General features: G+C 36.9%; 1 long non-coding RNA gene across 1 annotated transcript; it reads right to left on the reverse strand.

Moving 5' to 3' along the window:
• Nucleotides 1-7,813: 7,813 nt before the first annotated feature.
• LOC119617071 lies at nucleotides 7,814-13,869 on the reverse strand. Its single transcript, XR_005233248.1, has 3 exons — nucleotides 13,742-13,869; nucleotides 11,634-11,790; nucleotides 7,814-7,893 (listed from the first exon to the last, which is right to left on the reverse strand). It is a non-coding gene; the product is annotated as an uncharacterized LOC119617071 (long non-coding RNA).
• Between the last annotated feature and the right edge of the window lie 733 nt (nucleotides 13,870-14,602).

Below are 14,602 nucleotides of genomic sequence, written 5' to 3' on the forward strand. Positions count from 1 at the left end.
GGGCCAGTGGTACCATTTAGAAATTCGGTACTGTTTAGTTTAGCTTTATCTTCCTGTACACTTAGTTTAGTTCTGTACATTTAGTCATACTTAGATCTGTTTAGTTTAGCTACTATTTTTGACTGTCTTAGGTCATGCTTAGATATGTCTGGTTTTACTTCGGCTGTATAGCGGGCCTGGGGTACTTTCAAAACTCAAAATAACCTAATTTATTCTTAAAAAATAGAACAACTTTTTAGTTTAAACATTTGATACAATTACTATGTTTAATTGTGAATATAGACTAAAAAAAGGGTTTATTAGATTTACAAATTAGTGCATTCTAGTTTTATTTACAATTTACACAACTTCCCAACTTTTTTGGAATTGGGGTTGTATTTCACACAGAGCTTCAGCTTTTAAAGAACTCATAGCTCCTTGACCTAAATATGGACAATTATAGTCCTTTGTTGAGCCACAGTCCATAAATTGAAATTTATTGCTCATGCTGTATTTCTTCCTGTATTTTGTTTCTTGGGGTGCAAATGCCTCACCAACTGTGAAATGAAACCTACCAACAGACAGTATTCCCGATTGGCTTAACGGGTGGTTCTCATTGGGCTGCTGTGTCAGTAGGTGGTTTGTTATTGGCTAACTTCCTCTCCAGGGAGCAGCTGAGATCCTAAGAACACTTGGAATCACAGTGTTGTTCCCCTGAGGTTGTAACCACATTTAATGGTTTTTCTCAGTGTTAATGACTGAGCCCCCATATAAAAGTTGGAAAACGTATATAACTTTACATGAATGTGTGTGTGATTTTTGCTAAGGCAAACATAACACACAGCAGCAATGTCTCAGATAGAGGAATCATTCATAAATCAGACAGTCATCTGTTTGATCCCCATGATACACCCCACGTGCTAACTGGTGTGCAAGTCCATGAGATACAGAGAAAATTAATTTATGTGCAGTCTAGGGAGCAGTATAGTCTAAAATAACTTATTAATAAGAAACACCAAGCAAAACAAACTAAAGGTTGTTGTTAGAAGAAGATTAACCTTTTCTAATGTGAACAAAAGCTTTACTGGACCATAACTTACTCTAGGTTCCTCGTGTACTTTCCAGCCTAGACTGATATGATATTGTTGTTTTTTTCTGTGTTTTTAATTTGGAAGTGTTGTCTGATGTGCAAATACAGCTGAAAACAGATGTTTACATTCACAGTACAAAAAAACACATAACCACAGATTTTCTCTGGTATTGAGAACAGGGCTTCTCCACTCCAAGACACTGACTTGGTTGCCCTTAAGCTGTATGCTTAAAGCTTGAGTGTAAATGGGTCTTCAACTTGACAACGACCGTAACCTCCTGGTGTTAGGATCTGAGTTTTTGAATTATGTTTTGTCTTCATGTTTCAGTTAGAGTTTATTGTTTGTGTTTTTTGTCTCTTCCCTGTGCCTCAGCCAACATTCACTTCTCCTCAGTCACTCTCTCTCTCTTCCCCATTCTCACCCATCTACACCTGCCTCTAGCTCCTTAATAATCTCACCTGTGCCCACTTCCACTAATCACCCTCTGCCTTTAATACCCGGTCACATTCTCTACCTCCCTGCTGGTTCATTGTCATTCTCTTGTCTCCCTGATGTGCTGGTCTGTTTGCTCGTGCCTTCTCGTCTCCCAGTGGTTCATCTTTAGTCTCAGGTCTGTTCAGGTTTAGTTTAGTTAGTTAATGTTTTTTGTATTTGGTCTAGGTTTTGCTGCCACGTCAGCCTTTGTTTTGGGTTTGCCTTTTATTTCTCAATAAATTAGTTTTTTATCAACATGAGTCTGCGCTCAGGGTTCGCCTCCTTCCACCCCGTTCATGACACCTGGCTGATGTCTACAGATGTTGCTTCAATATTTTCACAAAATGTTCTTTCCTCAAGCTGCTATCTATTTGGTGACGTGCACCTGCCCTTGCAGTAAAATATCTCTACAATATGATGCTGATTACCCAAACTTCACAGTTAGGATAGTGTTCTCTGGTTTCCTCCTTTTTCCTCCAAATGTAACAGTGGCCATTATGGTCAGACAGTGCAATTTTAGTTTAATCAAACCACAAGACATGTCTCCAAAAGTTAAGTTTTTTGTGTGAGGTTTTTATGTGCATTTGCAAACTGCAATCTAACTTTTAGTGTTGCTTTTGGAATAACAATTTTTTCCTCTCTGAGTAGCCTTTGAGCCCATGTTGGTTCAGGATATTTTTTCACTGTGAATAATGACACTTTCTTACCAGCTTCAGCAGCAGATTCACAAGATCTTTTGTTTTGGGGTTGATATGCACATTTCGCACCAAAAGACATTTATCTTGAACTATCTCCCTCCTGAGCAATATGACATTGAAGACATTTCCATGGTGTTTAAATTTGTATATATTTATTTTGACAAATGAATGTGGAACCTTCAGGAAATTGTACCCAAGGATGAACCAAAGCTATGAAGTCTTTCTGATATTTTGGCTGATTTGTTTTGATTTTTCCATGATGTCCCATAAAAAGCAGTGTGTTTGAGATGTATCTTAAAATGCATCCACAGGTCTGCCTGAACTCAGATGTCGTCAACTAGCCCATCAAAAGCTTCTAAAGCCAGAACAGCATCACCTCTGCTTTTTCAAATTATTTAATGGTATAGTAATCTTAATATATATGTAAACGTGTGACTTTGAAGAAAGGATTAAAAAATTATCTCTCTCATTATTTGAGCATTTAGCAAAAATGAATATTTTTGGGAATCCCAATTAACCAAAAACAGGAAAGGTTTAGTCTGATTTATTGTTGGTTATGTATATTTTACACAGCATATGTAAATATCTTGTTCATACAATATGTGTTGCCATAGAATTTTTTTTCATCTCCTCCTAAATTACTTTGACGAGTTTTTTTTTTTTTTTTAAATTGCCACACGCAGAAACAATATTTGATTAGGATATAGTTTTTTTTTAGAAATTAGTTTATTATAGTTAACTTTGTTTTTATTTGTCAGAAATCCACAATGTATTTCAAAGGTATTTCTGTGGAAAAAAAGATTCACAGGTTTATTATATTTAAAATATCATTGCATTACCAAACTAAGTAAACCAACAGCCTGGATTTTCCTGCTGCCAGGTAATTTTAGGTCAGTAATATTGATCTTCTTTGCTTTCACAATTTTATAATATACCCCAAGCCTACACAAAAGTTGTCATAAACAACCACACACAAATAAACTACACAGCCTTTGAAGAAATACTGGATTAGTCCTAAAGGAGAACATATTGATTAAGTCATTATAAAACTAATTGACTGAAGACATTGATCAGAACACAACCCAAACTCTTTCTCCGGTGCACACATACTGTTGTTTATGTGTGGCTTTTGGCCTACATTAATGTCTTGAATAAACATTTAGAACTCATTTATCTTTCTGTCTTTATTCAGTGCTTAACAAAACACAATTCAAGACAGAAAGAATGAGAAGAAATGACAACAGACAAATACATTTAGGTCCCTATAACAGGCTACTATCTAACTGAAATATGCATATGCACTCAAACATTAACACACAGGTCAATCATACAGAAGTAAATACAGTACACAGGGACCCTCAGATGCACTACATGTGAAATATTTATCAGTGCTTAATGAAGGAAAAGAAAATTATTGATTAAATTGTATTAGCTGCACAATGGGAAGGTGGGAATGGCCTTTAGTTAACTGATTAGACTGCTGTAAATAAATTGGATCAGCAGGTATTTACAGTGTTTTCTGGCCAGGATTTGAAACTTATTAAAGCAGTTAAGTTCAGAAAGTACAACATTTTTGGTGCAAAAATATAGAAGAAAATTTAAATCAAGAAGAGCTGAATTGTACACTGCTGCAAATTTCTCAGGGAACTAGGGGACAACAGTAGAACTGTACCACAAAACTGTTTTACAATAACACTGGTATCACTTTTGGGTAATTAAAATGTACTACTACTACTACTACTACTACATTAAATTCAAAAGTGGACAAATAATAAAAAAGATGACACCACAGCAACAGTGAACTATGACCTAATTGGCTGAAATATGATGACCATAAGTTGTATTGTTTTCTCCAAAGGAGGAAGTTTTAAACTAAAATTAAGTAAATGCAGAGATAAATTCTAATGTCAGATCTTCAAAAGAGTGTGTTGGAAAAGTGATTTTGCAAAGGACAGACGCAGTGACAGAAAAACCAAGTGAGAAACAAAACTGCAGAAACAAACTTACAAACCAATGGGAGTGCACAAGGAGAAGCAGGCATTAACTGTACAAAACTAAGCAATAAGGACAGAAGAACAACAGGGAACATGGAGCTGGGAAACAGCAGAGTCAGACAAGTGTGATTAAATACTAAGAACTGTTTTAACTGTGAGGAGTGATTACTAGAACATGGATTAGTTGAGATAATTGGGTTAATGAGATGCAGCTGTGAGGTATAGAGAAACCAGGGGAGCTGAGGGAAACATTGACAGAAGCACATAAAGCAAACTCAGTAAACTTAAATACACTTAACACAGGAAAATATCCATGTAAAAGCAACTAGCAAAAGTAGGATTAAGTCACAATAACAAATGTCAAAAAACATTTCATCTAACAAAAAACAAACACAAATCCTCAAGATCATGACAGTAAACTCCCTCCAAAGGGAAAACACAGCAAAAAAAAAAATCCCACACTCTGCTAGCCATACAGGAAGAAGGGGCCTAGAAGGAGGGACTAGGCAAAAATAGACCAAAGAAACAAACAGAACCTGGTTACACCAATTGGAGGTCACTAAAAATAATGTTGCTTTGAGGTGTAAGTTTGCAAAACAATGTCAGACTTTGTGGTTTTTTCTGGTTCCCTTCCCAACCTGAGCAGTGATGACATGTTTAGCCGCATGGCATCATTTAACTGCTGATTGTCCAGGTGGTGTCCTAAAAAGAGTGTGAGCCACATAGATAACTGCAGTGGATTGTGGTCTGATACAGTGAGATAGTATCCATCCCACTTTGGGTTGAGCCGCTCTCTGTTCTGGAATTTGGCCGATTTTATTAGTCATCCAAATTACTGACAATCCAGGGGTCAAGTCAAGAAAGCAGAGTTGTGGTCTGTAGTCCTCTGTTGCCCACCCAAACCCCCATTGAAACAATGTCTGACCATTTTTAATAACATTTGAGTTTACATTTAGTTTAAATAACAACAAACAGATTTATTACCAAGAGACAATTGATGATCATGCACAACAACATTATTAGAAAAAAAAAAAGCTCAATCTCAATGAGGGTTGCTAAACTGAGTTATTTTGTAATGTTTTAAAAACTATATGAGGGAGACAGCCGTCACATATTTATTGTGTAGTGCTCTAGGTCAATGCAACTGAGTTCTGCTCCACACCTCTTTTGATTCTGTGATGCTCACCTTTTTTTGTGATAGCTAATGTCCAGGGGTTGAGGCTGGCTTCATTTGTGATACACAAATGGTCAAAAGCAGCATAAAGACATACTGTTTTTTGCGGCCATTTCACAAAAATGTTTCCTGATGGTACAGTTATGGACAATCTTTTTTTGATACTTGATATTTATTTGTCAAGATTTGGATGTGGGTTTGTTTTCCATTTATCAGGGAAAAGCCTTTGATAATGTTGATCATGTTTATTTATTCAAAATATTGGAAGCTTTTGGATTTGTTTGGCACTTTCTTTCATGATTCTGACTACTGTATCCAAGGTCTTTCTCATTCTCTCTCTCTCTCTCTCTCTCACACACACACACACACACACACACACACACACACACACACACACACACACACACACACACACACACACAGGGACTGCAAGAAAAACAGTATAACTTTATTTACTGTATGTCAGTATGGATCAGTTGTCTGTGTATCATCTGCAGTTGGCTCACACAAAAATGCAGCCTCTTGTTTTTTGACCAGGGTTAAACAAAATTGACTATAGGAAACCTGTTGGCCTGTCTCTGTTAGCTCTCTGTCATGGTTATTGGTATTTGTGTAAGCTTCTGTTTGTTTCAGGTTTTCTGTTTGTTTCTGTGTTCATGTGTGCTGTCACTATTCACTCCTCCTCAGTCACTCTTTTGCCCTTGATTATCTGCCACGCCCATCTCCACCTGTATGTCATTGTAATCACTCACCTGTGCCCACTTCCCATATTATCCCCTGTGCATATAACCTGGTCATTTTCTCCACCACCCCGCTGGATCATTATTGTTGTTGTTGTTGTTGTCGTGTTTTCTTGTTCTGCTCCTTGCCCTACCCTGCCATGCCCAGTTCCTTTGTTTGGTCTACGTATTAGTTGTTTTTTGCTGCCACGTCAGCTCTTTTGTTTATCTGTTTATTTTGTTAATAAACCAGTTTCCTTTTAAGTTGAGTCTGCGTTCTGGGTTCACCGCCATAGTCCCACCCCTCTTGACACTCTCAGCTTGTTACAGGTCTGATTATAACATTATATCAGTGTTTAATCATTCTTCAGCTAGGACTCTGACATTGACCACTCAGATGCTCTTCGATGTTCCATACCAACACTTTAACAGAGGTGACCATGTATTTTACAGTGGCTGTTCCTGGTTTCTGGAACAATTTCTCTATAAACATAAGTCCTTTAAAAATTGGACAATTTTTTTTAAATACTTATTCAGTGTGGCTTGGTTTTTATTTAATTGGCTCCAAGTCAATTCATGCATTTGCCAAATTCTACTTTTGCAGCTTTAGTCATCATGTACCTTTGGTCACTTTTTGGATTCAAAAAGAAGCAGTATTCAAAAGGCTTCGTTGTACTCCACTTTGGACATGCCTCAGCTCCCTTCTTACCCACCTTTGCAGCTGCCTCAACTTAGTCAATTTAATCTACTGAAGTACACTTTTAAAATTAAGATAAGCAGATTTAGACCCAATATTATAATTCATACATTTTATTTACCGATTTTTCTATGCAGGGTCACAGGGAGGTGGTGCCTATCTGTAGTAGTCATTTTGGCAAGATAATGGGTACACCCTGAACAGGTCGCCAGTGCATGACAGGGACACATAGAGACAAACAGGGAAGACAGGCATTACACCCTCACTCATACCTAGTGACAATTTAGGGTTGTTGATTAACCTAATATGCATGTTTTTGTCTGTATGAGAAAACTGGAGTGCCCAGAGAGAACATACAACTTCACACAGAAAGGCCCCAGATGAGTTTACTCTTCTCTTTTTGAAGCAGCAGCTAACCTCTGATAAGCCATGTCACCCATACTATTTATTATTATTATTATTATTATTATTTATTATTATTATTATTATTATTATTAGTAGTAGTATATTATGTATTCATTTTTATTAGTGTGATTAGGTTGTCAAATAGTTCCTGTTTCACACCCAATTGGTGGAAAATAAATTCAAAGGCGAGAGTACAGTTTGGCAAAATTACAAACTGATCAGCATGTAGTTTAATTGTATATTTTTTAATTATAATAATTATTATTATTTTAATAAATTCATTCAGGGTGTGTTCTTGCTTTTAGTTGAATCTTACATGCATCACTCGTAATTTGTTGGAAACTTACTGTGAAATACTGTGTAAACAGAACAGCTAAAAAGCATATCTTGCTTCATTGTCCTTCCTGCTTTTCTTTTTTACCCTTTAATAGTATAATATTTAGATTTATTCAAAAACACATAGTCATAATATGTGAACAAGGACCCTCATCAGTTAAAGCGTGTTTTAAGGAAACAGCCATTTCCATGATCTTCTCAACATTGTGTTCTGTGTTCTGAAGACAAATATTGCTCCTCACACCCTACCTTACAGCTCCAGCTGTGAGATCACATTTCCAGCAGAAAATCTCTCCCAATTATATGATATGATGTTTGATCAGCAACTGCAGAAAAAATCCAGATAAAACTGTCATTCTTTTGAACACCTATATTTCATCTATGTAAAAACAGCTGTAGATAAAATGTGAGCTTATTTTCAATATGTTTACAATGTCAATATAGTCCCCAAGTTTGGTCACCAATCTAAGAAAAATATTTTGTTACATTACAAGGCCTGTGTGGCCCATAAGTATTAATAACTTTTTGTAAAAACCATTGTGTAATGGATCACACAAGACATGATGTTCTTCAACATGTTGAAGTTACAAGCCTGAGTGAATGTTCATTACTTTTTAATAATTTGTCTGGCGTGATGCTGCCACCAGAATGTTGTAAAAAAAAACCAAACACAAACGCTGTGTAAATCAGCACCCCATGAGACAGCTGAAACTGGTATGTACAATATACAACTTGACATAATGCTAGAAAATACACTTTTCAAATACACAGTTGTGCACACCTGTTGACAAGCTGGCACTGAATGACTCCTAGTTTGGACCAACTGTGTGTCACACTTCACGGCTGGTGGCCAATTAGCAGCAGCCTGAGAAGGGACCTCCTGCTAGGGCTTGCAACCAATTACAGAGCTTGATTTATACCAGTAATAACTTTTCACTCTCACATTTTTGCACATACATTCACATGGTTTACACTGTGGTCTCTCCTGAACCAGTACATAATAAAATCAGTATGAGCATGCAAAGTAAAAAAACAAAAAAAACATCAAATGAACAAATACCCACACACTAATAAACCTGAAGCCCCCTGTATGTGCTATAATGATCAGCAATTAGAGCCTTTAGCAGGACTGCTCATCTTTCAGCGTGGTTGCTACTAGAGCAAATCTAAAGCCGTGTAGACAAACATATGTTATTATTTTTACATTCCACTTACTTGAAAATTCTTGTTAAAATGCTGTTTTTGTGATTAATCAGTCAGCTGTTCACACAATAGAAGTGAATGAAATACACCTGGTATTTATGGTATGTGTGCACGTGTTTGTTTGTCTGTCTGTTATCAAAATATCTCATTAATCACTAAAGAGAGTTTATTGAAACTTTCAAAAATTAATCATTGCACATACATCAACACCTAATTAACTTTTGGAATCAACCCAACTCAAGATGGCTGCCACAGCCAACTAATTTGAGGAAACTCAAAAATTACCTTAACTCAGCCAGTTTAACAGACATGTCATCACAAAATTTGATATGGTAGTAGAATCCACTTCAATCCACTTCCTGAAAAAGGGATTGTACCCAAAGAAAATGTCTCAACTTGGAACTCAGGTCCCATCGCTGACCAGCACAAATGTAACACAGATACCCCATGAGCAAAAAACAAATTTCATATGCAGACATGTTGTAGCTTGTTGGTAATTCAATAAATTTCCAGAAATCCTTCATGCAGAACTTCCTTTTAATTTGATAATTACGTTTGATTACACCATAATCAGATAATTGCAGTGTTTAAACCAACAGGTGGTACCTATTTTACGGAAAGGATTTCATAAAACCTCTGAATAGCTCTTCATATCAAGATGAACTTTTGAGACCCGTTTTATTTACAGTGTGTGTCCTAAAGACACAAAAGTTGATCAAATGGAATTTATGGCTTCACGAGGAGCAAATTGACAAAAAATTACTGAAAAATATTGTTAGATCATTCCTACTCCAGTCAGTGCAGTATGTAAAGATTGAAATGACAAATTCATAAACATGTGAATGTGTACACAATGTGAAATAACTGAAAATTGACAATAACAAGCTGCAAAAGCCATTGCAAAAGAAGGATTTGATCACCAGCAATCAAGGAAAAGCAGCTGGTGACCACTCCTTGGGGAAGTGGTTTATTTGAGTGTTAGCAGGCAAAAGTGGCCTTGTTATTTCTCAAAGCAGTGGCTCTAATCAGAGCCAAACCAAGTTTCTCGAATGTGAAAATATAGAATGACAGAGGCAATAAAATGACTGCCTTACATTGTGCTTTACACAAACCAAATTACAGGTGTAGGAAAGACAATAGAAAGTTTGGTCAATTGCAGTTGCAAATTGGTTGTTTTATAGCAATAAAATGTTTACTATGGCACTAGAGGGAACATCAAAACAAAGAAATTAGATGACATGTAATCAATTGTATAAGGCACAAACCAAACCATTAACAGCATGAACAGGACAAGTAGTTTGATTCTGATAAAGGGAATTTCTGCATCAGTTCAGCAGCATGTTTTTCTCTGCGTGTTCACAGAAGCACAAATAAAAGGTCTTTATAAACTGTAATTTTTAACCAAAAACACCAATCGGAAATAATGAGAAGAATCTATAGCTCACAAAGAACATTTTTTTGCATTAAACAATAAAAATATGCAGTTTGATGTATCTTTGTAAAGTTAAATAAAGCAGCAGTTTTTTTTATCTTTTTCATTTATCCTACATGTAAATTTCAGATAAAAGAGAAGCACTCAAAGAGCACAAACCTTGACCAAGGGCATGGCATCAATATAAACTAGTGCAATCCCAATCATGATCTGGCCATCAAAATTAAATCAATTGTTTTTTTGTTTTTTTGTTTTTTTTGACAACCCTAACATTTCCCGGAATTTTCATTCAAATCTGTTCATTAATATTTTCATGTAATCTTACTAACAGACAGACAAACAAACAAACACGATCAAAAACATAATCTCCTTGGTGGAGGTAACTTGAAGAACTCTGCATGCAAACCTCCACCAATGTCAAAAGGTAATTAAAAAACTGTAGGACTGGGTTTTGGATCACGATCTGGATCATCACCAGAATTTAATCAGTTGTTTTTGTGACAACCCCAACATTTCCTGAAAATTTCATTGAAATCTGTTCAATAGTTTGAAAGTAACCTTGCCAAAAGGCAATCAGGCAAATGGATGGAAAGACAAGTAATGGCCTTAATTTGGGTCGAGGATCGTCCCGTGTCTTGACGGACAGCCAATCGGATCCTGCGGCTCAGAGCTGGACATGGAATCCAGAGTTTTACACAGCTTTTGGCTTTTAAAGACTATGGTCTTAAACTTTTGATCAGCTGAAAAAAATCATGTTTGAGTGTAAATGCACTTTGCAGAAAATTCCCTGCTCAAAAGTTCTTGTCTCTTACACTGATTTTTTCCTTTAACATTGTGAAGCTCTACTTAGAACCTTCTTAAGATCCAATAGTGCAAAATGCAAATTCTTGCAATTTTTTGACTGGTCTTAAGATTTTGCAGGCGGCTCTAGTGGCGAGCTTTACCTCCAGTTGATTTACGGGCGGTCTGCATGGTTCTGGCCATGACTTGACTTCAGGGGTTTCTTCACGTTTTACACTGAAGGGGTTTCTTCACGTTTTACACTGAAGAGTAAAAGATGTTAATCAGCTGCTCCCAGTTGTGGAAAAAAGCCACCTTGTTGTCATGGTTACGCATCATAACAAAATGTCCAAAAGTAAAAAGGTTTCAGTAAAAGTCCTTCCTGCTGCACAGCATCCAATACCAGAGGAAATAATGATCCAAAAAAGTGATTCACATCAAGAAAAAAAGAGGAATAAAGTTTTCAAAAGCAATATCTCAAAATGAATGTAACAGAGCTACTCCAACATGCAGCCACCTTGAGCGGCACAATTCTAGAAGTGATTAGCCAGCTAACAAGTTGCTTCAGCTTGTGCTTCATTAACTTTTACTCTATTGGTCTAAGAGCTTCAGCCCTTCCACAACTCCATCACCTTAACCCTTCTGGCTTACCTTTCAGACCAGGTGTTGACATCAAGGGGTTCTCAGCTGACCCTCTGGTTCTTTCATTCTCCTACGCACCTGCTCAGGAACATTCCACTGGTAGGGCACTGTCTCCAGGAACCCCTAATCTACTGGTACCACAGTAAGGCACCCCTCCTTTTATTACCTGGTGATGAGAACACAATGTAAGGCCTGGTTACAAACCTTTAAGCTGATAAAACAAACTTCATTTTCAATCTAAAAATTCCAGAATAATCTGACAATCTAGCAGAATTGTTAACCTCCTTCTGACCTAAATTCTAAAGTGAACTATTTATCAAAACAGTCTGAAGTGTCTTAATTCTTTGCACAATGAATCCTAAACATAGTTCTTATTCAAAACAACCTGCCCCAAAATTGTTCTGCTTTTGACAAACTTATGATCAAAGTATTCATTTGTGTCATAAAAAGGTTATTATCTGCTTCAGAGTACAGATAATTTAGAGAAACTATTTAGTGAAAAAATCAGAATATTATTGCCAAAATTTGAGTGTTAATTTTATTTTTGTTGCATTAACTGTTTGTTGATGTTAATTCTTTGTTTGTGATTTATATTTTGATTTATGTTATTTTTGTATCAAAATATTAAAAGGCATTTACTCTCTTTCTTAATAACTTAAAAGGATTTGAAATGTCCTGTAATTAAATGGATTCTGTCATCAAGTGTTAAGATTTGATAGACAATAAGGGTGAATAAGTTAAGTGCTCTAACTTCTGTTGATTGATATGTTCTGGTGTTCCCCTTTAACAAACAACTTGCACATGTAGTAATGTGTTGAAAGGTGTCACCCTTTCATCAACCTTTTTCCAGAACACCTGTAAACGGTTTTTGAAGAGGTACAGTAAATTGATCTTCTGACCAATACATCTGGCTTTACCCGCAATTCTAATGACTTATAAATTATTGTTTTGTGCATATGTACAAGTTACTTGAATTGCTACTGAAATATTACTAGAACTGCTAGGCTTTTAGTAATAATGGCAGTTCCAGCCATTATTACCAGAGGTTTAAACTATGATCATCTTATGATGAGAAATATTAGAGTTATTGCCATTTTCGTTAAATCTTGAAAATAATGTAATGTCCAGTAACACGCAATGGCAAATGGCTTTCACTTGTGTAGTGCTTTATCTAGTCCAAGGACCCCAAAGTACTTTACACTACAATCATTCACCCACTGATGGTGGTAAGCTACATAGTAGCCACAACTGCCCTGGGGCGGGCTGACAGAAGTGAGGCTGCCATCACACTGGTGCCACCAAGCCCTCTGACCACCACCTTTAGGCAATGCAGGTGAAGTGTCTTGCCCAAGGACACAATGGCTGAGACTGTTAAGTTAATTAGATGTTGATGTACATGCAATGAGAGGGGGCTCGAACCAGCAACACTCCAGTTACAGGACGAACTCTTACCTCCTTAGCCACTGCCACCAATCTGTTAAAACTTGTAAAATGCATTAGTAATGATTCACAGCTAAAACCAATCTAAGCTTCAAGTTTCAAAACTAAAGACAGAAAATCTATTATCAAACCAAAATTCAATAATACAGCTTTGATTGTATTTTAAATAACAGAGTTTCAAATTTAGTAATGAGAACAGTACAACTAGCAAAAAAGGAGGACAAAAACCAGATGGAAGAGAGGAGAGATGTTAAAGTAAACTTGTGGCCATACTTTCCATCTCACGATTCTTTTCTCAAACTCTGAAAATGACAAATGCATGAAATATGTTACTGTGGTTATTGTGGTATTTCTTTGTAAGGGCAATGCCTCAGTGCTGTGCCCTTACAAAGAATAATACACCTGATATTATTCATGCATCGTCCCTAACTTCAAATAATTTGCAATCACCATTTAAGTTTCTCTTGCAAATTTTGGTCTGTGTCAAGATAGATGTTAGTACCTCTACAGCCTCGTTCTCAACATTTAAGTATCTTGAACAATTTGACCAACTCCACTGATATGTGATGTCTCTAGCTTTAAAGGACTTTAACCTTTTTATCACAGAATTTATGATGATTTCTAAAGTCTAGGGACTCTAACCCAGACCTTCTTTATAAGAAATGGTCACTACTCACTTCTCTGCTGGTTGGCTCACTCCATCCGAATCTCGTCAATCCGCTGTTGGCAGGCGAGGTTGGACCTACGTCACCGGCCTAGCAAGGAACGTCACCCCCCAGGACTTTGTTTCAGGTCTCTACGACTCTGGTCATGCACGGGCTTTCGGTGTGTCCTTATCCTTGGATGTCAGCAGATGAGTATGTTGAGATCCGGGTCACGGCATCAAGATGTCAGGGTTTATTCTTACCCGACCTAAATAAAGAACCACGCAGAGAGTAGATTGTCTTTTATGAGGTGTTTGCAAAAGGAGAAGTCACTCGTGCATGTCAGTTTGGATCAAGCCCGAGTGAGTTCTAAACTCCTGTTGCAACGGCACTTTTTTTTATTAGAAGCAAGCAATGGGTGGGGAACACACAACTTAATCACACAGATAAAATGTACAGCAGTAGAGTTGGAAATTGTAGAACACTCTGCCCCTTAGTAATAACACAGAGATAGTTGCAAGCCAGGAACTGGCGCCACTCTCACACCGAGACTGTGTGTTACCTTGAAAACATGTGTAAACGAGCATGAACTTTAATAACTTGTGTGTTGAGAGCTCGTACGATAGGCATGAACTGCATTAAACTCTAACTGTGTGTGTGTGTACATGTGTGTATGAGAGTGAGAGTCCTCATCTCAATAATATGGCACCTATTGCTGTGATATTGCATTTTAAACAGAATACCTATTAATAAGTAATGTCAATTCCAGAATTCCAGCGATCGTTAGTACACACATGCAAATACACACACCAACATGCATATACAGTAAGAGACAATAGCTGACAGGTGCATATTGTGAAACATGTTTGTCATAAGCACATGACTTGTGGCCCT

The sequence above is a fragment of the Kryptolebias marmoratus genome, linkage group LG6 (assembly GCF_001649575.2).
Source record: "Kryptolebias marmoratus isolate JLee-2015 linkage group LG6, ASM164957v2, whole genome shotgun sequence".
Lineage (NCBI taxonomy): Eukaryota > Metazoa > Chordata > Actinopteri > Cyprinodontiformes > Rivulidae > Kryptolebias > Kryptolebias marmoratus.